General features: G+C 50.9%; 33 non-coding genes across 33 annotated transcripts; all 33 read right to left on the bottom strand.

Moving 5' to 3' along the window:
• Positions 1-297: 297 nt before the first annotated feature.
• On the bottom strand, positions 298-370 carry Trnaa-ugc (transfer RNA alanine (anticodon UGC)). Its single transcript has one exon. It is a non-coding gene; the product is annotated as a tRNA-Ala (tRNA).
• A 1,013-nt stretch (positions 371-1,383) lies between these two features.
• On the bottom strand, positions 1,384-1,456 carry Trnaa-agc (transfer RNA alanine (anticodon AGC)). Its single transcript has one exon. It is a non-coding gene; the product is annotated as a tRNA-Ala (tRNA).
• Positions 1,457-1,872: 416 nt separating this feature from the next.
• Positions 1,873-1,945, bottom strand: Trnaa-ugc (transfer RNA alanine (anticodon UGC)). The gene has a single exon. It is a non-coding gene; the product is annotated as a tRNA-Ala (tRNA).
• Positions 1,946-2,958: 1,013 nt separating this feature from the next.
• On the bottom strand, positions 2,959-3,031 carry Trnaa-agc (transfer RNA alanine (anticodon AGC)). The gene has a single exon. It is a non-coding gene; the product is annotated as a tRNA-Ala (tRNA).
• Positions 3,032-3,447: 416 nt separating this feature from the next.
• On the bottom strand, positions 3,448-3,520 carry Trnaa-ugc (transfer RNA alanine (anticodon UGC)). Its single transcript has one exon. It is a non-coding gene; the product is annotated as a tRNA-Ala (tRNA).
• A 1,013-nt stretch (positions 3,521-4,533) lies between these two features.
• On the bottom strand, positions 4,534-4,606 carry Trnaa-agc (transfer RNA alanine (anticodon AGC)). The gene has a single exon. It is a non-coding gene; the product is annotated as a tRNA-Ala (tRNA).
• Positions 4,607-5,022: 416 nt separating this feature from the next.
• Positions 5,023-5,095, bottom strand: Trnaa-ugc (transfer RNA alanine (anticodon UGC)). The gene has a single exon. It is a non-coding gene; the product is annotated as a tRNA-Ala (tRNA).
• Positions 5,096-6,108: 1,013 nt separating this feature from the next.
• On the bottom strand, positions 6,109-6,181 carry Trnaa-agc (transfer RNA alanine (anticodon AGC)). The gene has a single exon. It is a non-coding gene; the product is annotated as a tRNA-Ala (tRNA).
• A 416-nt stretch (positions 6,182-6,597) lies between these two features.
• Trnaa-ugc (transfer RNA alanine (anticodon UGC)) lies at positions 6,598-6,670 on the bottom strand. The gene has a single exon. It is a non-coding gene; the product is annotated as a tRNA-Ala (tRNA).
• Positions 6,671-7,683: 1,013 nt separating this feature from the next.
• Positions 7,684-7,756, bottom strand: Trnaa-agc (transfer RNA alanine (anticodon AGC)). The gene has a single exon. It is a non-coding gene; the product is annotated as a tRNA-Ala (tRNA).
• A 416-nt stretch (positions 7,757-8,172) lies between these two features.
• Positions 8,173-8,245, bottom strand: Trnaa-ugc (transfer RNA alanine (anticodon UGC)). Its single transcript has one exon. It is a non-coding gene; the product is annotated as a tRNA-Ala (tRNA).
• A 1,013-nt stretch (positions 8,246-9,258) lies between these two features.
• On the bottom strand, positions 9,259-9,331 carry Trnaa-agc (transfer RNA alanine (anticodon AGC)). The gene has a single exon. It is a non-coding gene; the product is annotated as a tRNA-Ala (tRNA).
• Positions 9,332-9,747: 416 nt separating this feature from the next.
• On the bottom strand, positions 9,748-9,820 carry Trnaa-ugc (transfer RNA alanine (anticodon UGC)). The gene has a single exon. It is a non-coding gene; the product is annotated as a tRNA-Ala (tRNA).
• A 1,013-nt stretch (positions 9,821-10,833) lies between these two features.
• Positions 10,834-10,906, bottom strand: Trnaa-agc (transfer RNA alanine (anticodon AGC)). Its single transcript has one exon. It is a non-coding gene; the product is annotated as a tRNA-Ala (tRNA).
• Positions 10,907-11,322: 416 nt separating this feature from the next.
• Positions 11,323-11,395, bottom strand: Trnaa-ugc (transfer RNA alanine (anticodon UGC)). The gene has a single exon. It is a non-coding gene; the product is annotated as a tRNA-Ala (tRNA).
• A 1,013-nt stretch (positions 11,396-12,408) lies between these two features.
• Positions 12,409-12,481, bottom strand: Trnaa-agc (transfer RNA alanine (anticodon AGC)). Its single transcript has one exon. It is a non-coding gene; the product is annotated as a tRNA-Ala (tRNA).
• Positions 12,482-12,897: 416 nt separating this feature from the next.
• Positions 12,898-12,970, bottom strand: Trnaa-ugc (transfer RNA alanine (anticodon UGC)). Its single transcript has one exon. It is a non-coding gene; the product is annotated as a tRNA-Ala (tRNA).
• Positions 12,971-13,983: 1,013 nt separating this feature from the next.
• Positions 13,984-14,056, bottom strand: Trnaa-agc (transfer RNA alanine (anticodon AGC)). The gene has a single exon. It is a non-coding gene; the product is annotated as a tRNA-Ala (tRNA).
• Positions 14,057-14,472: 416 nt separating this feature from the next.
• On the bottom strand, positions 14,473-14,545 carry Trnaa-ugc (transfer RNA alanine (anticodon UGC)). The gene has a single exon. It is a non-coding gene; the product is annotated as a tRNA-Ala (tRNA).
• A 1,013-nt stretch (positions 14,546-15,558) lies between these two features.
• Trnaa-agc (transfer RNA alanine (anticodon AGC)) lies at positions 15,559-15,631 on the bottom strand. Its single transcript has one exon. It is a non-coding gene; the product is annotated as a tRNA-Ala (tRNA).
• A 416-nt stretch (positions 15,632-16,047) lies between these two features.
• On the bottom strand, positions 16,048-16,120 carry Trnaa-ugc (transfer RNA alanine (anticodon UGC)). The gene has a single exon. It is a non-coding gene; the product is annotated as a tRNA-Ala (tRNA).
• A 1,013-nt stretch (positions 16,121-17,133) lies between these two features.
• On the bottom strand, positions 17,134-17,206 carry Trnaa-agc (transfer RNA alanine (anticodon AGC)). The gene has a single exon. It is a non-coding gene; the product is annotated as a tRNA-Ala (tRNA).
• Positions 17,207-17,622: 416 nt separating this feature from the next.
• Trnaa-ugc (transfer RNA alanine (anticodon UGC)) lies at positions 17,623-17,695 on the bottom strand. Its single transcript has one exon. It is a non-coding gene; the product is annotated as a tRNA-Ala (tRNA).
• A 1,013-nt stretch (positions 17,696-18,708) lies between these two features.
• On the bottom strand, positions 18,709-18,781 carry Trnaa-agc (transfer RNA alanine (anticodon AGC)). Its single transcript has one exon. It is a non-coding gene; the product is annotated as a tRNA-Ala (tRNA).
• Positions 18,782-19,197: 416 nt separating this feature from the next.
• Trnaa-ugc (transfer RNA alanine (anticodon UGC)) lies at positions 19,198-19,270 on the bottom strand. Its single transcript has one exon. It is a non-coding gene; the product is annotated as a tRNA-Ala (tRNA).
• Positions 19,271-20,283: 1,013 nt separating this feature from the next.
• On the bottom strand, positions 20,284-20,356 carry Trnaa-agc (transfer RNA alanine (anticodon AGC)). The gene has a single exon. It is a non-coding gene; the product is annotated as a tRNA-Ala (tRNA).
• Positions 20,357-20,772: 416 nt separating this feature from the next.
• Positions 20,773-20,845, bottom strand: Trnaa-ugc (transfer RNA alanine (anticodon UGC)). The gene has a single exon. It is a non-coding gene; the product is annotated as a tRNA-Ala (tRNA).
• Positions 20,846-21,858: 1,013 nt separating this feature from the next.
• On the bottom strand, positions 21,859-21,931 carry Trnaa-agc (transfer RNA alanine (anticodon AGC)). Its single transcript has one exon. It is a non-coding gene; the product is annotated as a tRNA-Ala (tRNA).
• A 416-nt stretch (positions 21,932-22,347) lies between these two features.
• Positions 22,348-22,420, bottom strand: Trnaa-ugc (transfer RNA alanine (anticodon UGC)). Its single transcript has one exon. It is a non-coding gene; the product is annotated as a tRNA-Ala (tRNA).
• A 1,013-nt stretch (positions 22,421-23,433) lies between these two features.
• On the bottom strand, positions 23,434-23,506 carry Trnaa-agc (transfer RNA alanine (anticodon AGC)). Its single transcript has one exon. It is a non-coding gene; the product is annotated as a tRNA-Ala (tRNA).
• Positions 23,507-23,922: 416 nt separating this feature from the next.
• Trnaa-ugc (transfer RNA alanine (anticodon UGC)) lies at positions 23,923-23,995 on the bottom strand. Its single transcript has one exon. It is a non-coding gene; the product is annotated as a tRNA-Ala (tRNA).
• Positions 23,996-25,008: 1,013 nt separating this feature from the next.
• On the bottom strand, positions 25,009-25,081 carry Trnaa-agc (transfer RNA alanine (anticodon AGC)). Its single transcript has one exon. It is a non-coding gene; the product is annotated as a tRNA-Ala (tRNA).
• A 416-nt stretch (positions 25,082-25,497) lies between these two features.
• Positions 25,498-25,570, bottom strand: Trnaa-ugc (transfer RNA alanine (anticodon UGC)). The gene has a single exon. It is a non-coding gene; the product is annotated as a tRNA-Ala (tRNA).
• Between the last annotated feature and the right edge of the window lie 411 nt (positions 25,571-25,981).

Below are 25,981 nucleotides of genomic sequence, written 5' to 3'. Positions count from 1 at the left end.
TTCTGTATCGAATCGTAGTTGGCCAAAATCAAAGTGGCACGCACGACGTCGAAAATAGCGTTCGGCCAACGCTCTGAGGTAGACGAAAGTGTTGTTCACTCTCTAGACTTCACTGAGGTTAGGCCGTTTTACCTAAGGCAGATTTGCACTCGATGACACCTCGACAACAGCCGGTCCTCACATTTACGTCTTGCTCTCCTTACGTCAGTATACGAGTCTGTGACGCTGGCTTTGCAACATCTTGCGTGCCTTTAGGCTCGCCGCGACCAACACTTACCACGCACTGACCACAAAACATGGAGGCGCCGGGGCTTCAACCCGGGACCGTTCACATGCAAAGCGAACGCTCTACCAACTGAGCTACGCCGCCAAGCACAACCATGCTGCGCTCTTCTCCATTCTTTACTACTCTTATGTGCACGGACGCGATGGTTGGTTGGTTTGCAGGGCTGAAGGGAACAGAGTACAAAGGCGCGGACGCGTTCATATACACAAGAGTTCCAAGTAGTTTCGATGCTCTGGTATTACGACTGCAAATTCCGTCCGTTTTTAACGTCTTAAATTGAAGGGGCAGTCACAAGCTGCTCTGTTTTCAAGCCATGTCGACAATCACACAGCACCTGAGGTAACAAGCACATCTGAAGCCCCATTGTGCACTCGACTGTTCATGCCAACTCACTGCCTCGCACTTTACTACTGTGTACCACTCTTGTCGTCCAACTGCAAAAGACTGGGCCACAACAAGTTTCCGCGTCTCCATTGCACTGCGCAAACTACGAAACGCTCCCCAAACATGGCACTCACCCATGCAGACGTCTTTTCCGACTTTACACGACGCTCACGCAATGCTCACGCTAGTGACACCCTTATTTAGAGCTTGACGTCGCGCCCAAGCGAGTGAGCACATTTCGCCTACGGCTTAGGCCGCCCACCTAGTGTGGCTGCTCGGTGTCTGCAGGCAGCGAGGGGCTGCAAGCTTCCCGTATTCGCGCCTATGTCACCTCTGCTTGCTTGTCAGAGACAGAGTATCGCAAAACATACAACTCACTCCATGAATTGATTGCTACGGCATCTGTCATCAGCAGTCACAACTAGCAACACCAGTAGCAGCCGACTGCACGTAAAGAATTGGAATGTGCAGTGGGATTTTTGTGAATTCGGCGCAAGGCTGATCTTTCCGACATAGGTTTGAGAATCCTATGGGAACACGTGTACTGTTTCTAAATTAAGTGTAGTGGTGGGAGGAGGGTACTTCCTGCGCATTACAGCACGCTTGCCAATTGTGGCTGCTAATCGTTCGCTCGTATCTGCCTTGACACATTTTCTGGCTGTGAATTATTCCACTTGCATGGCAGTGTGCGCATGTTGGTGTGTTAAAAATTCTGGAGGCGCTGGGTATCGATCCCAGTACCTCTCGCATGCTAAGCGAGCGCTCTACCATCTGAGCTACGGCCCCTGCTGACCAACTGCGCTACATACAGCCATATCAATTGCACAGACCCTTGCACTCCAATTATTCCGCAGACAAACACTACTCTCAATGTGTCTGTGAGGGTGTCTTTCAGGTTTCCTGCATTCTGTATCGAATCGTAGTTGGCCAAAATCAAAGTGGCACGCACGACGTCGAAAATAGCGTTCGGCCAACGCTCTGAGGTAGACGAAAGTGTTGTTCACTCTCTAGACTTCACTGAGGTTAGGCCGTTTTACCTAAGGCAGATTTGCACTCGATGACACCTCGACAACAGCCGGTCCTCACATTTACGTCTTGCTCTCCTTACGTCAGTATACGAGTCTGTGACGCTGGCTTTGCAACATCTTGCGTGCCTTTAGGCTCGCCGCGACCAACACTTACCACGCACTGACCACAAAACATGGAGGCGCCGGGGCTTCAACCCGGGACCGTTCACATGCAAAGCGAACGCTCTACCAACTGAGCTACGCCGCCAAGCACAACCATGCTGCGCTCTTCTCCATTCTTTACTACTCTTATGTGCACGGACGCGATGGTTGGTTGGTTTGCAGGGCTGAAGGGAACAGAGTACAAAGGCGCGGACGCGTTCATATACACAAGAGTTCCAAGTAGTTTCGATGCTCTGGTATTACGACTGCAAATTCCGTCCGTTTTTAACGTCTTAAATTGAAGGGGCAGTCACAAGCTGCTCTGTTTTCAAGCCATGTCGACAATCACACAGCACCTGAGGTAACAAGCACATCTGAAGCCCCATTGTGCACTCGACTGTTCATGCCAACTCACTGCCTCGCACTTTACTACTGTGTACCACTCTTGTCGTCCAACTGCAAAAGACTGGGCCACAACAAGTTTCCGCGTCTCCATTGCACTGCGCAAACTACGAAACGCTCCCCAAACATGGCACTCACCCATGCAGACGTCTTTTCCGACTTTACACGACGCTCACGCAATGCTCACGCTAGTGACACCCTTATTTAGAGCTTGACGTCGCGCCCAAGCGAGTGAGCACATTTCGCCTACGGCTTAGGCCGCCCACCTAGTGTGGCTGCTCGGTGTCTGCAGGCAGCGAGGGGCTGCAAGCTTCCCGTATTCGCGCCTATGTCACCTCTGCTTGCTTGTCAGAGACAGAGTATCGCAAAACATACAACTCACTCCATGAATTGATTGCTACGGCATCTGTCATCAGCAGTCACAACTAGCAACACCAGTAGCAGCCGACTGCACGTAAAGAATTGGAATGTGCAGTGGGATTTTTGTGAATTCGGCGCAAGGCTGATCTTTCCGACATAGGTTTGAGAATCCTATGGGAACACGTGTACTGTTTCTAAATTAAGTGTAGTGGTGGGAGGAGGGTACTTCCTGCGCATTACAGCACGCTTGCCAATTGTGGCTGCTAATCGTTCGCTCGTATCTGCCTTGACACATTTTCTGGCTGTGAATTATTCCACTTGCATGGCAGTGTGCGCATGTTGGTGTGTTAAAAATTCTGGAGGCGCTGGGTATCGATCCCAGTACCTCTCGCATGCTAAGCGAGCGCTCTACCATCTGAGCTACGGCCCCTGCTGACCAACTGCGCTACATACAGCCATATCAATTGCACAGACCCTTGCACTCCAATTATTCCGCAGACAAACACTACTCTCAATGTGTCTGTGAGGGTGTCTTTCAGGTTTCCTGCATTCTGTATCGAATCGTAGTTGGCCAAAATCAAAGTGGCACGCACGACGTCGAAAATAGCGTTCGGCCAACGCTCTGAGGTAGACGAAAGTGTTGTTCACTCTCTAGACTTCACTGAGGTTAGGCCGTTTTACCTAAGGCAGATTTGCACTCGATGACACCTCGACAACAGCCGGTCCTCACATTTACGTCTTGCTCTCCTTACGTCAGTATACGAGTCTGTGACGCTGGCTTTGCAACATCTTGCGTGCCTTTAGGCTCGCCGCGACCAACACTTACCACGCACTGACCACAAAACATGGAGGCGCCGGGGCTTCAACCCGGGACCGTTCACATGCAAAGCGAACGCTCTACCAACTGAGCTACGCCGCCAAGCACAACCATGCTGCGCTCTTCTCCATTCTTTACTACTCTTATGTGCACGGACGCGATGGTTGGTTGGTTTGCAGGGCTGAAGGGAACAGAGTACAAAGGCGCGGACGCGTTCATATACACAAGAGTTCCAAGTAGTTTCGATGCTCTGGTATTACGACTGCAAATTCCGTCCGTTTTTAACGTCTTAAATTGAAGGGGCAGTCACAAGCTGCTCTGTTTTCAAGCCATGTCGACAATCACACAGCACCTGAGGTAACAAGCACATCTGAAGCCCCATTGTGCACTCGACTGTTCATGCCAACTCACTGCCTCGCACTTTACTACTGTGTACCACTCTTGTCGTCCAACTGCAAAAGACTGGGCCACAACAAGTTTCCGCGTCTCCATTGCACTGCGCAAACTACGAAACGCTCCCCAAACATGGCACTCACCCATGCAGACGTCTTTTCCGACTTTACACGACGCTCACGCAACGCTCACGCTAGTGACACCCTTATTTAGAGCTTGACGTCGCGCCCAAGCGAGTGAGCACATTTCGCCTACGGCTTAGGCCGCCCACCTAGTGTGGCTGCTCGGTGTCTGCAGGCAGCGAGGGGCTGCAAGCTTCCCGTATTCGCGCCTATGTCACCTCTGCTTGCTTGTCAGAGACAGAGTATCGCAAAACATACAACTCACTCCATGAATTGATTGCTACGGCATCTGTCATCAGCAGTCACAACTAGCAACACCAGTAGCAGCCGACTGCACGTAAAGAATTGGAATGTGCAGTGGGATTTTTGTGAATTCGGCGCAAGGCTGATCTTTCCGACATAGGTTTGAGAATCCTATGGGAACACGTGTACTGTTTCTAAATTAAGTGTAGTGGTGGGAGGAGGGTACTTCCTGCGCATTACAGCACGCTTGCCAATTGTGGCTGCTAATCGTTCGCTCGTATCTGCCTTGACACATTTTCTGGCTGTGAATTATTCCACTTGCATGGCAGTGTGCGCATGTTGGTGTGTTAAAAATTCTGGAGGCGCTGGGTATCGATCCCAGTACCTCTCGCATGCTAAGCGAGCGCTCTACCATCTGAGCTACGGCCCCTGCTGACCAACTGCGCTACATACAGCCATATCAATTGCACAGACCCTTGCACTCCAATTATTCCGCAGACAAACACTACTCTCAATGTGTCTGTGAGGGTGTCTTTCAGGTTTCCTGCATTCTGTATCGAATCGTAGTTGGCCAAAATCAAAGTGGCACGCACGACGTCGAAAATAGCGTTCGGCCAACGCTCTGAGGTAGACGAAAGTGTTGTTCACTCTCTAGACTTCACTGAGGTTAGGCCGTTTTACCTAAGGCAGATTTGCACTCGATGACACCTCGACAACAGCCGGTCCTCACATTTACGTCTTGCTCTCCTTACGTCAGTATACGAGTCTGTGACGCTGGCTTTGCAACATCTTGCGTGCCTTTAGGCTCGCCGCGACCAACACTTACCACGCACTGACCACAAAACATGGAGGCGCCGGGGCTTCAACCCGGGACCGTTCACATGCAAAGCGAACGCTCTACCAACTGAGCTACGCCGCCAAGCACAACCATGCTGCGCTCTTCTCCATTCTTTACTACTCTTATGTGCACGGACGCGATGGTTGGTTGGTTTGCAGGGCTGAAGGGAACAGAGTACAAAGGCGCGGACGCGTTCATATACACAAGAGTTCCAAGTAGTTTCGATGCTCTGGTATTACGACTGCAAATTCCGTCCGTTTTTAACGTCTTAAATTGAAGGGGCAGTCACAAGCTGCTCTGTTTTCAAGCCATGTCGACAATCACACAGCACCTGAGGTAACAAGCACATCTGAAGCCCCATTGTGCACTCGACTGTTCATGCCAACTCACTGCCTCGCACTTTACTACTGTGTACCACTCTTGTCGTCCAACTGCAAAAGACTGGGCCACAACAAGTTTCCGCGTCTCCATTGCACTGCGCAAACTACGAAACGCTCCCCAAACATGGCACTCACCCATGCAGACGTCTTTTCCGACTTTACACGACGCTCACGCAACGCTCACGCTAGTGACACCCTTATTTAGAGCTTGACGTCGCGCCCAAGCGAGTGAGCACATTTCGCCTACGGCTTAGGCCGCCCACCTAGTGTGGCTGCTCGGTGTCTGCAGGCAGCGAGGGGCTGCAAGCTTCCCGTATTCGCGCCTATGTCACCTCTGCTTGCTTGTCAGAGACAGAGTATCGCAAAACATACAACTCACTCCATGAATTGATTGCTACGGCATCTGTCATCAGCAGTCACAACTAGCAACACCAGTAGCAGCCGACTGCACGTAAAGAATTGGAATGTGCAGTGGGATTTTTGTGAATTCGGCGCAAGGCTGATCTTTCCGACATAGGTTTGAGAATCCTATGGGAACACGTGTACTGTTTCTAAATGAAGTGTAGTGGTGGGAGGAGGGTACTTCCTGCGCATTACAGCACGCTTGCCAATTGTGGCTGCTAATCGTTCGCTCGTATCTGCCTTGACACATTTTCTGGCTGTGAATTATTCCACTTGCATGGCAGTGTGCGCATGTTGGTGTGTTAAAAATTCTGGAGGCGCTGGGTATCGATCCCAGTACCTCTCGCATGCTAAGCGAGCGCTCTACCATCTGAGCTACGGCCCCTGCTGACCAACTGCGCTACATACAGCCATATCAATTGCACAGACCCTTGCACTCCAATTATTCCGCAGACAAACACTACTCTCAATGTGTCTGTGAGGGTGTCTTTCAGGTTTCCTGCATTCTGTATCGAATCGTAGTTGGCCAAAATCAAAGTGGCACGCACGACGTCGAAAATAGCGTTCGGCCAACGCTCTGAGGTAGACGAAAGTGTTGTTCACTCTCTAGACTTCACTGAGGTTAGGCCGTTTTACCTAAGGCAGATTTGCACTCGATGACACCTCGACAACAGCCGGTCCTCACATTTACGTCTTGCTCTCCTTACGTCAGTATACGAGTCTGTGACGCTGGCTTTGCAACATCTTGCGTGCCTTTAGGCTCGCCGCGACCAACACTTACCACGCACTGACCACAAAACATGGAGGCGCCGGGGCTTCAACCCGGGACCGTTCACATGCAAAGCGAACGCTCTACCAACTGAGCTACGCCGCCAAGCACAACCATGCTGCGCTCTTCTCCATTCTTTACTACTCTTATGTGCACGGACGCGATGGTTGGTTGGTTTGCAGGGCTGAAGGGAACAGAGTACAAAGGCGCGGACGCGTTCATATACACAAGAGTTCCAAGTAGTTTCGATGCTCTGGTATTACGACTGCAAATTCCGTCCGTTTTTAACGTCTTAAATTGAAGGGGCAGTCACAAGCTGCTCTGTTTTCAAGCCATGTCGACAATCACACAGCACCTGAGGTAACAAGCACATCTGAAGCCCCATTGTGCACTCGACTGTTCATGCCAACTCACTGCCTCGCACTTTACTACTGTGTACCACTCTTGTCGTCCAACTGCAAAAGACTGGGCCACAACAAGTTTCCGCGTCTCCATTGCACTGCGCAAACTACGAAACGCTCCCCAAACATGGCACTCACCCATGCAGACGTCTTTTCCGACTTTACACGACGCTCACGCAATGCTCACGCTAGTGACACCCTTATTTAGAGCTTGACGTCGCGCCCAAGCGAGTGAGCACATTTCGCCTACGGCTTAGGCCGCCCACCTAGTGTGGCTGCTCGGTGTCTGCAGGCAGCGAGGGGCTGCAAGCTTCCCGTATTCGCGCCTATGTCACCTCTGCTTGCTTGTCAGAGACAGAGTATCGCAAAACATACAACTCACTCCATGAATTGATTGCTACGGCATCTGTCATCAGCAGTCACAACTAGCAACACCAGTAGCAGCCGACTGCACGTAAAGAATTGGAATGTGCAGTGGGATTTTTGTGAATTCGGCGCAAGGCTGATCTTTCCGACATAGGTTTGAGAATCCTATGGGAACACGTGTACTGTTTCTAAATTAAGTGTAGTGGTGGGAGGAGGGTACTTCCTGCGCATTACAGCACGCTTGCCAATTGTGGCTGCTAATCGTTCGCTCGTATCTGCCTTGACACATTTTCTGGCTGTGAATTATTCCACTTGCATGGCAGTGTGCGCATGTTGGTGTGTTAAAAATTCTGGAGGCGCTGGGTATCGATCCCAGTACCTCTCGCATGCTAAGCGAGCGCTCTACCATCTGAGCTACGGCCCCTGCTGACCAACTGCGCTACATACAGCCATATCAATTGCACAGACCCTTGCACTCCAATTATTCCGCAGACAAACACTACTCTCAATGTGTCTGTGAGGGTGTCTTTCAGGTTTCCTGCATTCTGTATCGAATCGTAGTTGGCCAAAATCAAAGTGGCACGCACGACGTCGAAAATAGCGTTCGGCCAACGCTCTGAGGTAGACGAAAGTGTTGTTCACTCTCTAGACTTCACTGAGGTTAGGCCGTTTTACCTAAGGCAGATTTGCACTCGATGACACCTCGACAACAGCCGGTCCTCACATTTACGTCTTGCTCTCCTTACGTCAGTATACGAGTCTGTGACGCTGGCTTTGCAACATCTTGCGTGCCTTTAGGCTCGCCGCGACCAACACTTACCACGCACTGACCACAAAACATGGAGGCGCCGGGGCTTCAACCCGGGACCGTTCACATGCAAAGCGAACGCTCTACCAACTGAGCTACGCCGCCAAGCACAACCATGCTGCGCTCTTCTCCATTCTTTACTACTCTTATGTGCACGGACGCGATGGTTGGTTGGTTTGCAGGGCTGAAGGGAACAGAGTACAAAGGCGCGGACGCGTTCATATACACAAGAGTTCCAAGTAGTTTCGATGCTCTGGTATTACGACTGCAAATTCCGTCCGTTTTTAACGTCTTAAATTGAAGGGGCAGTCACAAGCTGCTCTGTTTTCAAGCCATGTCGACAATCACACAGCACCTGAGGTAACAAGCACATCTGAAGCCCCATTGTGCACTCGACTGTTCATGCCAACTCACTGCCTCGCACTTTACTACTGTGTACCACTCTTGTCGTCCAACTGCAAAAGACTGGGCCACAACAAGTTTCCGCGTCTCCATTGCACTGCGCAAACTACGAAACGCTCCCCAAACATGGCACTCACCCATGCAGACGTCTTTTCCGACTTTACACGACGCTCACGCAACGCTCACGCTAGTGACACCCTTATTTAGAGCTTGACGTCGCGCCCAAGCGAGTGAGCACATTTCGCCTACGGCTTAGGCCGCCCACCTAGTGTGGCTGCTCGGTGTCTGCAGGCAGCGAGGGGCTGCAAGCTTCCCGTATTCGCGCCTATGTCACCTCTGCTTGCTTGTCAGAGACAGAGTATCGCAAAACATACAACTCACTCCATGAATTGATTGCTACGGCATCTGTCATCAGCAGTCACAACTAGCAACACCAGTAGCAGCCGACTGCACGTAAAGAATTGGAATGTGCAGTGGGATTTTTGTGAATTCGGCGCAAGGCTGATCTTTCCGACATAGGTTTGAGAATCCTATGGGAACACGTGTACTGTTTCTAAATTAAGTGTAGTGGTGGGAGGAGGGTACTTCCTGCGCATTACAGCACGCTTGCCAATTGTGGCTGCTAATCGTTCGCTCGTATCTGCCTTGACACATTTTCTGGCTGTGAATTATTCCACTTGCATGGCAGTGTGCGCATGTTGGTGTGTTAAAAATTCTGGAGGCGCTGGGTATCGATCCCAGTACCTCTCGCATGCTAAGCGAGCGCTCTACCATCTGAGCTACGGCCCCTGCTGACCAACTGCGCTACATACAGCCATATCAATTGCACAGACCCTTGCACTCCAATTATTCCGCAGACAAACACTACTCTCAATGTGTCTGTGAGGGTGTCTTTCAGGTTTCCTGCATTCTGTATCGAATCGTAGTTGGCCAAAATCAAAGTGGCACGCACGACGTCGAAAATAGCGTTCGGCCAACGCTCTGAGGTAGACGAAAGTGTTGTTCACTCTCTAGACTTCACTGAGGTTAGGCCGTTTTACCTAAGGCAGATTTGCACTCGATGACACCTCGACAACAGCCGGTCCTCACATTTACGTCTTGCTCTCCTTACGTCAGTATACGAGTCTGTGACGCTGGCTTTGCAACATCTTGCGTGCCTTTAGGCTCGCCGCGACCAACACTTACCACGCACTGACCACAAAACATGGAGGCGCCGGGGCTTCAACCCGGGACCGTTCACATGCAAAGCGAACGCTCTACCAACTGAGCTACGCCGCCAAGCACAACCATGCTGCGCTCTTCTCCATTCTTTACTACTCTTATGTGCACGGACGCGATGGTTGGTTGGTTTGCAGGGCTGAAGGGAACAGAGTACAAAGGCGCGGACGCGTTCATATACACAAGAGTTCCAAGTAGTTTCGATGCTCTGGTATTACGACTGCAAATTCCGTCCGTTTTTAACGTCTTAAATTGAAGGGGCAGTCACAAGCTGCTCTGTTTTCAAGCCATGTCGACAATCACACAGCACCTGAGGTAACAAGCACATCTGAAGCCCCATTGTGCACTCGACTGTTCATGCCAACTCACTGCCTCGCACTTTACTACTGTGTACCACTCTTGTCGTCCAACTGCAAAAGACTGGGCCACAACAAGTTTCCGCGTCTCCATTGCACTGCGCAAACTACGAAACGCTCCCCAAACATGGCACTCACCCATGCAGACGTCTTTTCCGACTTTACACGACGCTCACGCAACGCTCACGCTAGTGACACCCTTATTTAGAGCTTGACGTCGCGCCCAAGCGAGTGAGCACATTTCGCCTACGGCTTAGGCCGCCCACCTAGTGTGGCTGCTCGGTGTCTGCAGGCAGCGAGGGGCTGCAAGCTTCCCGTATTCGCGCCTATGTCACCTCTGCTTGCTTGTCAGAGACAGAGTATCGCAAAACATACAACTCACTCCATGAATTGATTGCTACGGCATCTGTCATCAGCAGTCACAACTAGCAACACCAGTAGCAGCCGACTGCACGTAAAGAATTGGAATGTGCAGTGGGATTTTTGTGAATTCGGCGCAAGGCTGATCTTTCCGACATAGGTTTGAGAATCCTATGGGAACACGTGTACTGTTTCTAAATGAAGTGTAGTGGTGGGAGGAGGGTACTTCCTGCGCATTACAGCACGCTTGCCAATTGTGGCTGCTAATCGTTCGCTCGTATCTGCCTTGACACATTTTCTGGCTGTGAATTATTCCACTTGCATGGCAGTGTGCGCATGTTGGTGTGTTAAAAATTCTGGAGGCGCTGGGTATCGATCCCAGTACCTCTCGCATGCTAAGCGAGCGCTCTACCATCTGAGCTACGGCCCCTGCTGACCAACTGCGCTACATACAGCCATATCAATTGCACAGACCCTTGCACTCCAATTATTCCGCAGACAAACACTACTCTCAATGTGTCTGTGAGGGTGTCTTTCAGGTTTCCTGCATTCTGTATCGAATCGTAGTTGGCCAAAATCAAAGTGGCACGCACGACGTCGAAAATAGCGTTCGGCCAACGCTCTGAGGTAGACGAAAGTGTTGTTCACTCTCTAGACTTCACTGAGGTTAGGCCGTTTTACCTAAGGCAGATTTGCACTCGATGACACCTCGACAACAGCCGGTCCTCACATTTACGTCTTGCTCTCCTTACGTCAGTATACGAGTCTGTGACGCTGGCTTTGCAACATCTTGCGTGCCTTTAGGCTCGCCGCGACCAACACTTACCACGCACTGACCACAAAACATGGAGGCGCCGGGGCTTCAACCCGGGACCGTTCACATGCAAAGCGAACGCTCTACCAACTGAGCTACGCCGCCAAGCACAACCATGCTGCGCTCTTCTCCATTCTTTACTACTCTTATGTGCACGGACGCGATGGTTGGTTGGTTTGCAGGGCTGAAGGGAACAGAGTACAAAGGCGCGGACGCGTTCATATACACAAGAGTTCCAAGTAGTTTCGATGCTCTGGTATTACGACTGCAAATTCCGTCCGTTTTTAACGTCTTAAATTGAAGGGGCAGTCACAAGCTGCTCTGTTTTCAAGCCATGTCGACAATCACACAGCACCTGAGGTAACAAGCACATCTGAAGCCCCATTGTGCACTCGACTGTTCATGCCAACTCACTGCCTCGCACTTTACTACTGTGTACCACTCTTGTCGTCCAACTGCAAAAGACTGGGCCACAACAAGTTTCCGCGTCTCCATTGCACTGCGCAAACTACGAAACGCTCCCCAAACATGGCACTCACCCATGCAGACGACTTTTCCGACTTTACACGACGCTCACGCAACGCTCACGCTAGTGACACCCTTATTTAGAGCTTGACGTCGCGCCCAAGCGAGTGAGCACATTTCGCCTACGGCTTAGGCCGCCCACCTAGTGTGGCTGCTCGGTGTCTGCAGGCAGCGAGGGGCTGCAAGCTTCCCGTATTCGCGCCTATGTCACCTCTGCTTGCTTGTCAGAGACAGAGTATCGCAAAACATACAACTCACTCCATGAATTGATTGCTACGGCATCTGTCATCAGCAGTCACAACTAGCAACACCAGTAGCAGCCGACTGCACGTAAAGAATTGGAATGTGCAGTGGGATTTTTGTGAATTCGGCGCAAGGCTGATCTTTCCGACATAGGTTTGAGAATCCTATGGGAACACGTGTACTGTTTCTAAATTAAGTGTAGTGGTGGGAGGAGGGTACTTCCTGCGCATTACAGCACGCTTGCCAATTGTGGCTGCTAATCGTTCGCTCGTATCTGCCTTGACACATTTTCTGGCTGTGAATTATTCCACTTGCATGGCAGTGTGCGCATGTTGGTGTGTTAAAAATTCTGGAGGCGCTGGGTATCGATCCCAGTACCTCTCGCATGCTAAGCGAGCGCTCTACCATCTGAGCTACGCCCCCTGCTGACCAACTGCGCTACATACAGCCATATCAATTGCACAGACCCTTGCACTCCAATTATTCCGCAGACAAACACTACTCTCAATGTGTCTGTGAGGGTGTCTTTCAGGTTTCCTGCATTCTGTATCGAATCGTAGTTGGCCAGAATCAAAGTGGCACGCACGACGTCGAAAATAGCGTTCGGCCAACGCTCTGAGGTAGACGAAAGTGTTGTTCACTCTCTAGACTTCACTGAGGTTAGGCCGTTTTACCCAAGGCAGATTTGCACTCGATGACACCTCGACAACAGCCGGTCCTCACATTTACGTCTTGCTCTCCTTACGTCAGTATACTAGTCAGTGACGCTGGCTTTGCAACATCTTGCGTGCCTTTAGGCTCGCCGCGACCAACACTTACCACGCACTGACCACAAAACATGGAGGCGCCGGGGCTTGAACCCGGGACCTTTCACATGCAAAGCGAACGCTCTACCAACTGAGCTACGCCCCCAAGCACAACCAAGCTGCGCTGTTCTCCATTCTTTACTACTCTTATGTGCACGGACACGATGGTTGGTTGGTTTGCAGGGCTGAAGGGAACAGAGTACAAAGGCGCGGACGCGTTCATATACACAAGAGTTCCAAGTAGTTTCGATGCTCTGGTATTACGACTGCAAATTCCGTCCGTTTTTAACGTCTTAAATTGAAGGGGCAGTCACAAGCTGCTCTGTTTTCAAGCCATGTCGACAATCACACAGCACCTGAGGTAACAAGCACATCTGAAGCCCCATTGTGCACTCGACTGTTCATGCCAACTCACTGCCTCGCACTTTACTACTGTGTACCACTCTTGTCGTCCAACTGCAAAAGACTGGGCCACAACAAGTTTCCGCGTCTCCATTGCACTGCGCAAACTACGAAACGCTCCCCAAACATGGCACTCACCCATGCAGACGTCTTTTCCGACTTTACACGACGCTCACGCAACGCTCACGCTAGTGACACCCTTATTTAGAGCTTGACGTCGCGCCCAAGCGAGTGAGCACATTTCGCCTACGGCTTAGGCCGCCCACCTAGTGTGGCTGCTCGGTGTCTGCAGGCAGCGAGGGGCTGCAAGCTTCCCGTATTCGCGCCTATGTCACCTCTGCTTGCTTGTCAGAGACAGAGTATCGCAAAACATACAACTCACTCCATGAATTGATTGCTACGGCATCTGTCATCAGCAGTCACAACTAGCAACACCAGTAGCAGCCGACTGCACGTAAAGAATTGGAATGTGCAGTGGGATTTTTGTGAATTCGGCGCAAGGCTGATCTTTCCGACATAGGTTTGAGAATCCTATGGGAACACGTGTACTGTTTCTAAATTAAGTGTAGTGGTGGGAGGAGGGTACTTCCTGCGCATTACAGCACGCTTGCCAATTGTGGCTGCTAATCGTTCGCTCGTATCTGCCTTGACACATTTTCTGGCTGTGAATTATTCCACTTGCATGGCAGTGTGCGCATGTTGGTGTGTTAAAAATTCTGGAGGCGCTGGGTATCGATCCCAGTACCTCTCGCATGCTAAGCGAGCGCTCTACCATCTGAGCTACGGCCCCTGCTGACCAACTGCGCTACATACAGCCATATCAATTGCACAGACCCTTGCACTCCAATTATTCCGCAGACAAACACTACTCTCAATGTGTCTGTGAGGGTGTCTTTCAGGTTTCCTGCATTCTGTATCGAATCGTAGTTGGCCAAAATCAAAGTGGCACGCACGACGTCGAAAATAGCGTTCGGCCAACGCTCTGAGGTAGACGAAAGTGTTGTTCACTCTCTAGACTTCACTGAGGTTAGGCCGTTTTACCTAAGGCAGATTTGCACTCGATGACACCTCGACAACAGCCGGTCCTCACATTTACGTCTTGCTCTCCTTACGTCAGTATACGAGTCTGTGACGCTGGCTTTGCAACATCTTGCGTGCCTTTAGGCTCGCCGCGACCAACACTTACCACGCACTGACCACAAAACATGGAGGCGCCGGGGCTTCAACCCGGGACCGTTCACATGCAAAGCGAACGCTCTACCAACTGAGCTACGCCGCCAAGCACAACCATGCTGCGCTCTTCTCCATTCTTTACTACTCTTATGTGCACGGACGCGATGGTTGGTTGGTTTGCAGGGCTGAAGGGAACAGAGTACAAAGGCGCGGACGCGTTCATATACACAAGAGTTCCAAGTAGTTTCGATGCTCTGGTATTACGACTGCAAATTCCGTCCGTTTTTAACGTCTTAAATTGAAGGGGCAGTCACAAGCTGCTCTGTTTTCAAGCCATGTCGACAATCACACAGCACCTGAGGTAACAAGCACATCTGAAGCCCCATTGTGCACTCGACTGTTCATGCCAACTCACTGCCTCGCACTTTACTACTGTGTACCACTCTTGTCGTCCAACTGCAAAAGACTGGGCCACAACAAGTTTCCGCGTCTCCATTGCACTGCGCAAACTACGAAACGCTCCCCAAACATGGCACTCACCCATGCAGACGTCTTTTCCGACTTTACACGACGCTCACGCAACGCTCACGCTAGTGACACCCTTATTTAGAGCTTGACGTCGCGCCCAAGCGAGTGAGCACATTTCGCCTACGGCTTAGGCCGCCCACCTAGTGTGGCTGCTCGGTGTCTGCAGGCAGCGAGGGGCTGCAAGCTTCCCGTATTCGCGCCTATGTCACCTCTGCTTGCTTGTCAGAGACAGAGTATCGCAAAACATACAACTCACTCCATGAATTGATTGCTACGGCATCTGTCATCAGCAGTCACAACTAGCAACACCAGTAGCAGCCGACTGCACGTAAAGAATTGGAATGTGCAGTGGGATTTTTGTGAATTCGGCGCAAGGCTGATCTTTCCGACATAGGTTTGAGAATCCTATGGGAACACGTGTACTGTTTCTAAATTAAGTGTAGTGGTGGGAGGAGGGTACTTCCTGCGCATTACAGCACGCTTGCCAATTGTGGCTGCTAATCGTTCGCTCGTATCTGCCTTGACACATTTTCTGGCTGTGAATTATTCCACTTGCATGGCAGTGTGCGCATGTTGGTGTGTTAAAAATTCTGGAGGCGCTGGGTATCGATCCCAGTACCTCTCGCATGCTAAGCGAGCGCTCTACCATCTGAGCTACGGCCCCTGCTGACCAACTGCGCTACATACAGCCATATCAATTGCACAGACCCTTGCACTCCAATTATTCCGCAGACAAACACTACTCTCAATGTGTCTGTGAGGGTGTCTTTCAGGTTTCCTGCATTCTGTATCGAATCGTAGTTGGCCAAAATCAAAGTGGCACGCACGACGTCGAAAATAGCGTTCGGCCAACGCTCTGAGGTAGACGAAAGTGTTGTTCACTCTCTAGACTTCACTGAGGTTAGGCCGTTTTACCTAAGGCAGATTTGCACTCGATGACACCTCGACAACAGCCGGTCCTCACATTTACGTCTTGCTCTCCTTACGTCAGTATACGAGTCTGTGACGCTGGCTTTGCAACATCTTGCGTGCCTTTAGGCTCGCCGCGACCAACACTTACCACGCACTGACCACAAAACATGGAGGCGCCGGGGCTTCAACCCGGGACCGTTCACATGCAAAGCGAACGCTCTACCAACTGAGCTACGCCGCCAAGCACAACCATGCTGCGCTCTTCTCCATTCTTTACTACTCTTATGTGCACGGACGCGATGGTTGGTTGGTTTGCAGGGCTGAAGGGAACAGAGTACAAAGGCGCGGACGCGTTCATATACACAAGAGTTCCAAGTAGTTTCGATGCTCTGGTATTACGACTGCAAATTCCGTCCGTTTTTAACGTCTTAAATTGAAGGGGCAGTCACAAGCTGCTCTGTTTTCAAGCCATGTCGACAATCACACAGCACCTGAGGTAACAAGCACATCTGAAGCCCCATTGTGCACTCGACTGTTCATGCCAACTCACTGCCTCGCACTTTACTACTGTGTACCACTCTTGTCGTCCAACTGCAAAAGACTGGGCCACAACAAGTTTCCGCGTCTCCATTGCACTGCGCAAACTACGAAACGCTCCCCAAACATGGCACTCACCCATGCAGACGACTTTTCCGACTTTACACGACGCTCACGCAACGCTCACGCTAGTGACACCCTTATTTAGAGCTTGACGTCGCGCCCAAGCGAGTGAGCACATTTCGCCTACGGCTTAGGCCGCCCACCTAGTGTGGCTGCTCGGTGTCTGCAGGCAGCGAGGGGCTGCAAGCTTCCCGTATTCGCGCCTATGTCACCTCTGCTTGCTTGTCAGAGACAGAGTATCGCAAAACATACAACTCACTCCATGAATTGATTGCTACGGCATCTGTCATCAGCAGTCACAACTAGCAACACCAGTAGCAGCCGACTGCACGTAAAGAATTGGAATGTGCAGTGGGATTTTTGTGAATTCGGCGCAAGGCTGATCTTTCCGACATAGGTTTGAGAATCCTATGGGAACACGTGTACTGTTTCTAAATTAAGTGTAGTGGTGGGAGGAGGGTACTTCCTGCGCATTACAGCACGCTTGCCAATTGTGGCTGCTAATCGTTCGCTCGTATCTGCCTTGACACATTTTCTGGCTGTGAATTATTCCACTTGCATGGCAGTGTGCGCATGTTGGTGTGTTAAAAATTCTGGAGGCGCTGGGTATCGATCCCAGTACCTCTCGCATGCTAAGCGAGCGCTCTACCATCTGAGCTACGCCCCCTGCTGACCAACTGCGCTACATACAGCCATATCAATTGCACAGACCCTTGCACTCCAATTATTCCGCAGACAAACACTACTCTCAATGTGTCTGTGAGGGTGTCTTTCAGGTTTCCTGCATTCTGTATCGAATCGTAGTTGGCCAGAATCAAAGTGGCACGCACGACGTCGAAAATAGCGTTCGGCCAACGCTCTGAGGTAGACGAAAGTGTTGTTCACTCTCTAGACTTCACTGAGGTTAGGCCGTTTTACCCAAGGCAGATTTGCACTCGATGACACCTCGACAACAGCCGGTCCTCACATTTACGTCTTGCTCTCCTTACGTCAGTATACTAGTCTGTGACGCTGGCTTTGCAACATCTTGCGTGCCTTTAGGCTCGCCGCGACCAACACTTACCACGCACTGACCACAAAACATGGAGGCGCCGGGGCTTGAACCCGGGACCTTTCACATGCAAAGCGAACGCTCTACCAACTGAGCTACGCCCCCAAGCACAACCAAGCTGCGCTGTTCTCCATTCTTTACTACTCTTATGTGCACGGACACGATGGTTGGTTGGTTTGCAGGGCTGAAGGGAACAGAGTACAAAGGCGCGGACGCGTTCATATACACAAGAGTTCCAAGTAGTTTCGATGCTCTGGTATTACGACTGCAAATTCCGTCCGTTTTTAACGTCTTAAATTGAAGGGGCAGTCACAAGCTGCTCTGTTTTCAAGCCATGTCGACAATCACACAGCACCTGAGGTAACAAGCACATCTGAAGCCCCATTGTGCACTCGACTGTTCATGCCAACTCACTGCCTCGCACTTTACTACTGTGTACCACTCTTGTCGTCCAACTGCAAAAGACTGGGCCACAACAAGTTTCCGCGTCTCCATTGCACTGCGCAAACTACGAAACGCTCCCCAAACATGGCACTCACCCATGCAGACGTCTTTTCCGACTTTACACGACGCTCACGCAACGCTCACGCTAGTGACACCCTTATTTAGAGCTTGACGTCGCGCCCAAGCGAGTGAGCACATTTCGCCTACGGCTTAGGCCGCCCACCTAGTGTGGCTGCTCGGTGTCTGCAGGCAGCGAGGGGCTGCAAGCTTCCCGTATTCGCGCCTATGTCACCTCTGCTTGCTTGTCAGAGACAGAGTATCGCAAAACATACAACTCACTCCATGAATTGATTGCTACGGCATCTGTCATCAGCAGTCACAACTAGCAACACCAGTAGCAGCCGACTGCACGTAAAGAATTGGAATGTGCAGTGGGATTTTTGTGAATTCGGCGCAAGGCTGATCTTTCCGACATAGGTTTGAGAATCCTATGGGAACACGTGTACTGTTTCTAAATTAAGTGTAGTGGTGGGAGGAGGGTACTTCCTGCGCATTACAGCACGCTTGCCAATTGTGGCTGCTAATCGTTCGCTCGTATCTGCCTTGACACATTTTCTGGCTGTGAATTATTCCACTTGCATGGCAGTGTGCGCATGTTGGTGTGTTAAAAATTCTGGAGGCGCTGGGTATCGATCCCAGTACCTCTCGCATGCTAAGCGAGCGCTCTACCATCTGAGCTACGCCCCCTGCTGACCAACTGCGCTACATACAGCCATATCAATTGCACAGACCCTTGCACTCCAATTATTCCGCAGACAAACACTACTCTCAATGTGTCTGTGAGGGTGTCTTTCAGGTTTCCTGCATTCTGTATCGAATCGTAGTTGGCCAGAATCAAAGTGGCACGCACGACGTCGAAAATAGCGTTCGGCCAACGCTCTGAGGTAGACGAAAGTGTTGTTCACTCTCTAGACTTCACTGAGGTTAGGCCGTTTTACCCAAGGCAGATTTGCACTCGATGACACCTCGACAACAGCCGGTCCTCACATTTACGTCTTGCTCTCCTTACGTCAGTATACTAGTCTGTGACGCTGGCTTTGCAACATCTTGCGTGCCTTTAGGCTCGCCGCGACCAACACTTACCACGCACTGACCACAAAACATGGAGGCGCCGGGGCTTGAACCCGGGACCTTTCACATGCAAAGCGAACGCTCTACCAACTGAGCTACGCCCCCAAGCACAACCAAGCTGCGCTGTTCTCCATTCTTTACTACTCTTATGTGCACGGACACGATGGTTGGTTGGTTTGCAGGGCTGAAGGGAACAGAGTACAAAGGCGCGGACGCGTTCATATACACAAGAGTTCCAAGTAGTTTCGATGCTCTGGTATTACGACTGCAAATTCCGTCCGTTTTTAACGTCTTAAATTGAAGGGGCAGTCACAAGCTGCTCTGTTTTCAAGCCATGTCGACAATCACACAGCACCTGAGGTAACAAGCACATCTGAAGCCCCATTGTGCACTCGACTGTTCATGCCAACTCACTGCCTCGCACTTTACTACTGTGTACCACTCTTGTCGTCCAACTGCAAAAGACTGGGCCACAACAAGTTTCCGCGTCTCCATTGCACTGCGCAAACTACGAAACGCTCCCCAAACATGGCACTCACCCATGCAGACGTCTTTTCCGACTTTACACGACGCTCACGCAACGCTCACGCTAGTGACACCCTTATTTAGAGCTTGACGTCGCGCCCAAGCGAGTGAGCACATTTCGCCTACGGCTTAGGCCGCCCACCTAGTGTGGCTGCTCGGTGTCTGCAGGCAGCGAGGGGCTGCAAGCTTCCCGTATTCGCGCCTATGTCACCTCTGCTTGCTTGTCAGAGACAGAGTATCGCAAAACATACAACTCACTCCATGAATTGATTGCTACGGCATCTGTCATCAGCAGTCACAACTAGCAACACCAGTAGCAGCCGACTGCACGTAAAGAATTGGAATGTGCAGTGGGATTTTTGTGAATTCGGCGCAAGGCTGATCTTTCCGACATAGGTTTGAGAATCCTATGGGAACACGTGTACTGTTTCTAAATTAAGTGTAGTGGTGGGAGGAGGGTACTTCCTGCGCATTACAGCACGCTTGCCAATTGTGGCTGCTAATCGTTCGCTCGTATCTGCCTTGACACATTTTCTGGCTGTGAATTATTCCACTTGCATGGCAGTGTGCGCATGTTGGTGTGTTAAAAATTCTGGAGGCGCTGGGTATCGATCCCAGTACCTCTCGCATGCTAAGCGAGCGCTCTACCATCTGAGCTACGGCCCCTGCTGACCAACTGCGCTACATACAGCCATATCAATTGCACAGACCCTTGCACTCCAATTATTCCGCAGACAAACACTACTCTCAATGTGTCTGTGAGGGTGTCTTTCAGGTTTCCTGCATTCTGTATCGAATCGTAGTTGGCCAAAATCAAAGTGGCACGCACGACGTCGAAAATAGCGTTCGGCCAACGCTCTGAGGTAGACGAAAGTGTTGTTCACTCTCTAGACTTCACTGAGGTTAGGCCGTTTTACCCAAGGCAGATTTGCACTCGATGACACCTCGACAACAGCCGGTCCTCACATTTACGTCTTGCTCTCCTTACGTCAGTATACTAGTCTGTGACGCTGGCTTTGCAACATCTTGCGTGCCTTTAGGCTCGCCGCGACCAACACTTACCACGCACTGACCACAAAACATGGAGGCGCCGGGGCTTGAACCCGGGACCTTTCACATGCAAAGCGAACGCTCTACCAACTGAGCTACGCCCCCAAGCACAACCAAGCTGCGCTGTTCTCCATTCTTTACTACTCTTATGTGCACGGACACGATGGTTGGTTGGTTTGCAGGGCTGAAGGGAACAGAGTACAAAGGCGCGGACGCGTTCATATACACAAGAGTTCCAAGTAGTTTCGATGCTCTGGTATTACGACTGCAAATTCCGTCCGTTTTTAACGTCTTAAATTGAAGGGGCAGTCACAAGCTGCTCTGTTTTCAAGCCATGTCGACAATCACACAGCACCTGAGGTAACAAGCACATCTGAAGCCCCATTGTGCACTCGACTGTTCATGCCAACTCACTGCCTCGCACTTTACTACTGTGTACCACTCTTGTCGTCCAACTGCAAAAGACTGGGCCACAACAAGTTTCCGCGTCTCCATTGCACTGCGCAAACTACGAAACGCTCCCCAAACATGGCACTCACCCATGCAGACGTCTTTTCCGACTTTACACGACGCTCACGCAACGCTCACGCTAGTGACACCCTTATTTAGAGCTTGACGTCGCGCCCAAGCGAGTGAGCACATTTCGCCTACGGCTTAGGCCGCCCACCTAGTGTGGCTGCTCGGTGTCTGCAGGCAGCGAGGGGCTGCAAGCTTCCCGTATTCGCGCCTATGTCACCTCTGCTTGCTTGTCAGAGACAGAGTATCGCAAAACATACAACTCACTCCATGAATTGATTGCTACGGCATCTGTCATCAGCAGTCACAACTAGCAACACCAGTAGCAGCCGACTGCACGTAAAGAATTGGAATGTGCAGTGGGATTTTTGTGAATTCGGCGCAAGGCTGATCTTTCCGACATAGGTTTGAGAATCCTATGGGAACACGTGTACTGTTTCTAAATTAAGTGTAGTGGTGGGAGGAGGGTACTTCCTGCGCATTACAGCACGCTTGCCAATTGTGGCTGCTAATCGTTCGCTCGTATCTGCCTTGACACATTTTCTGGCTGTGAATTATTCCACTTGCATGGCAGTGTGCGCATGTTGGTGTGTTAAAAATTCTGGAGGCGCTGGGTATCGATCCCAGTACCTCTCGCATGCTAAGCGAGCGCTCTACCATCTGAGCTACGCCCCCTGCTGACCAACTGCGCTACATACAGCCATATCAATTGCACAGACCCTTGCACTCCAATTATTCCGCAGACAAACACTACTCTCAATGTGTCTGTGAGGGTGTCTTTCAGGTTTCCTGCATTCTGTATCGAATCGTAGTTGGCCAGAATCAAAGTGGCACGCACGACGTCGAAAATAGCGTTCGGCCAACGCTCTGAGGTAGACGAAAGTGTTGTTCACTCTCTAGACTTCACTGAGGTTAGGCCGTTTTACCCAAGGCAGATTTGCACTCGATGACACCTCGACAACAGCCGGTCCTCACATTTACGTCTTGCTCTCCTTACGTCAGTATACTAGTCTGTGACGCTGGCTTTGCAACATCTTGCGTGCCTTTAGGCTCGCCGCGACCAACACTTACCACGCACTGACCACAAAACATGGAGGCGCCGGGGCTTGAACCCGGGACCTTTCACATGCAAAGCGAACGCTCTACCAACTGAGCTACGCCCCCAAGCACAACCAAGCTGCGCTGTTCTCCATTCTTTACTACTCTTATGTGCACGGACACGATGGTTGGTTGGTTTGCAGGGCTGAAGGGAACAGAGTACAAAGGCGCGGACGCGTTCATATACACAAGAGTTCCAAGTAGTTTCGATGCTCTGGTATTACGACTGCAAATTCCGTCCGTTTTTAACGTCTTAAATTGAAGGGGCAGTCACAAGCTGCTCTGTTTTCAAGCCATGTCGACAATCACACAGCACCTGAGGTAACAAGCACATCTGAAGCCCCATTGTGCACTCGACTGTTCATGCCAACTCACTGCCTCGCACTTTACTACTGTGTACCACTCTTGTCGTCCAACTGCAAAAGACTGGGCCACAACAAGTTTCCGCGTCTCCATTGCACTGCGCAAACTACGAAACGCTCCCCAAACATGGCACTCACCCATGCAGACGTCTTTTCCGACTTTACACGACGCTCACGCAACGCTCACGCTAGTGACACCCTTATTTAGAGCTTGACGTCGCGCCCAAGCGAGTGAGCACATTTCGCCTACGGCTTAGGCCGCCCACCTAGTGTGGCTGCTCGGTGTCTGCAGGCAGCGAGGGGCTGCAAGCTTCCCGTATTCGCGCCTATGTCACCTCTGCTTGCTTGTCAGAGACAGAGTATCGCAAAACATACAACTCACTCCATGAATTGATTGCTACGGCATCTGTCATCAGCAGTCACAACTAGCAACACCAGTAGCAGCCGACTGCACGTAAAGAATTGGAATGTGCAGTGGGATTTTTGTGAATTCGGCGCAAGGCTGATCTTTCCGACATAGGTTTGAGAATCCTATGGGAACACGTGTACTGTTTCTAAATTAAGTGTAGTGGTGGGAGGAGGGTACTTCCTGCGCATTACAGCACGCTTGCCAATTGTGGCTGCTAATCGTTCGCTCGTATCTGCCTTGACACATTTTCTGGCTGTGAATTATTCCACTTGCATGGCAGTGTGCGCATGTTGGTGTGTTAAAAATTCTGGAGGCGCTGGGTATCGATCCCAGTACCTCTCGCATGCTAAGCGAGCGCTCTACCATCTGAGCTACGGCCCCTGCTGACCAACTGCGCTACATACAGCCATATCAATTGCACAGACCCTTGCACTCCAATTATTCCGCAGACAAACACTACTCTCAATGTGTCTGTGAGGGTGTCTTTCAGGTTTCCTGCATTCTGTATCGAATCGTAGTTGGCCAAAATCAAAGTGGCACGCACGACGTCGAAAATAGCGTTCGGCCAACGCTCTGAGGTAGACGAAAGTGTTGTTCACTCTCTAGACTTCACTGAGGTTAGGCCGTTTTACCCAAGGCAGATTTGCACTCGATGACACCTCGACAACAGCCGGTCCTCACATTTACGTCTTGCTCTCCTTACGTCAGTATACTAGTCTGTGACGCTGGCTTTGCAACATCTTGCGTGCCTTTAGGCTCGCCGCGACCAACACTTACCACGCACTGACCACAAAACATGGAGGCGCCGGGGCTTGAACCCGGGACCTTTCACATGCAAAGCGAACGCTCTACCAACTGAGCTACGCCCCCAAGCACAACCAAGCTGCGCTGTTCTCCATTCTTTACTACTCTTATGTGCACGGACACGATGGTTGGTTGGTTTGCAGGGCTGAAGGGAACAGAGTACAAAGGCGCGGACGCGTTCATATACACAAGAGTTCCAAGTAGTTTCGATGCTCTGGTATTACGACTGCAAATTCCGTCCGTTTTTAACGTCTTAAATTGAAGGGGCAGTCACAAGCTGCTCTGTTTTCAAGCCATGTCGACAATCACACAGCACCTGAGGTAACAAGCACATCTGAAGCCCCATTGTGCACTCGACTGTTCATGCCAACTCACTGCCTCGCACTTTACTACTGTGTACCACTCTTGTCGTCCAACTGCAAAAGACTGGGCCACAACAAGTTTCCGCGTCTCCATTGCACTGCGCAAACTACGAAACGCTCCCCAAACATGGCACTCACCCATGCAGACGTCTTTTCCGACTTTACACGACGCTCACGCAACGCTCACGCTAGTGACACCCTTATTTAGAGCTTGACGTCGCGCCCAAGCGAGTGAGCACATTTCGCCTACGGCTTAGGCCGCCCACCTAGTGTGGCTGCTCGGTGTCTGCAGGCAGCGAGGGGCTGCAAGCTTCCCGTATTCGCGCCTATGTCACCTCTGCTTGCTTGTCAGAGACAGAGTATCGCAAAACATACAACTCACTCCATGAATTGATTGCTACGGCATCTGTCATCAGCAGTCACAACTAGCAACACCAGTAGCAGCCGACTGCACGTAAAGAATTGGAATGTGCAGTGGGATTTTTGTGAATTCGGCGCAAGGCTGATCTTTCCGACATAGGTTTGAGAATCCTATGGGAACACGTGTACTGTTTCTAAATTAAGTGTAGTGGTGGGAGGAGGGTACTTCCTGCGCATTACAGCACGCTTGCCAATTGTGGCTGCTAATCGTTCGCTCGTATCTGCCTTGACACATTTTCTGGCTGTGAATTATTCCACTTGCATGGCAGTGTGCGCATGTTGGTGTGTTAAAAATTCTGGAGGCGCTGGGTATCGATCCCAGTACCTCTCGCATGCTAAGCGAGCGCTCTACCATCTGAGCTACGCCCCCTGCTGACCAACTGCGCTACATACAGCCATATCAATTGCACAGACCCTTGCACTCCAATTATTCCGCAGACAAACACTACTCTCAATGTGTCTGTGAGGGTGTCTTTCAGGTTTCCTGCATTCTGTATCGAATCGTAGTTGGCCAGAATCAAAGTGGCACGCACGACGTCGAAAATAGCGTTCGGCCAACGCTCTGAGGTAGACGAAAGTGTTGTTCACTCTCTAGACTTCACTGAGGTTAGGCCGTTTTACCCAAGGCAGATTTGCACTCGATGACACCTCGACAACAGCCGGTCCTCACATTTACGTCTTGCTCTCCTTACGTCAGTATACTAGTCTGTGACGCTGGCTTTGCAACATCTTGCGTGCCTTTAGGCTCGCCGCGACCAACACTTACCACGCACTGACCACAAAACATGGAGGCGCCGGGGCTTGAACCCGGGACCTTTCACATGCAAAGCGAACGCTCTACCAACTGAGCTACGCCCCCAAGCACAACCAAGCTGCGCTGTTCTCCATTCTTTACTACTCTTATGTGCACGGACACGATGGTTGGTTGGTTTGCAGGGCTGAAGGGAACAGAGTACAAAGGCGCGGACGCGTTCATATACACAAGAGTTCCAAGTAGTTTCGATGCTCTGGTATTACGACTGCAAATTCCGTCCGTTTTTAACGTCTTAAATTGAAGGGGCAGTCACAAGCTGCTCTGTTTTCAAGCCATGTCGACAATCACACAGCACCTGAGGTAACAAGCACATCTGAAGCCCCATTGTGCACTCGACTGTTCATGCCAACTCACTGCCTCGCACTTTACTACTGTGTACCACTCTTGTCGTCCAACTGCAAAAGACTGGGCCACAACAAGTTTCCGCGTCTCCATTGCACTGCGCAAACTACGAAA

This window comes from Schistocerca serialis, unplaced genomic scaffold (assembly GCF_023864345.2).
Source record: "Schistocerca serialis cubense isolate TAMUIC-IGC-003099 unplaced genomic scaffold, iqSchSeri2.2 HiC_scaffold_631, whole genome shotgun sequence".
NCBI classification, from domain to species: Eukaryota; Metazoa; Arthropoda; class Insecta; order Orthoptera; family Acrididae; genus Schistocerca; species Schistocerca serialis.
This window is presented reverse-complemented; position numbering and strand designations above follow the sequence as displayed.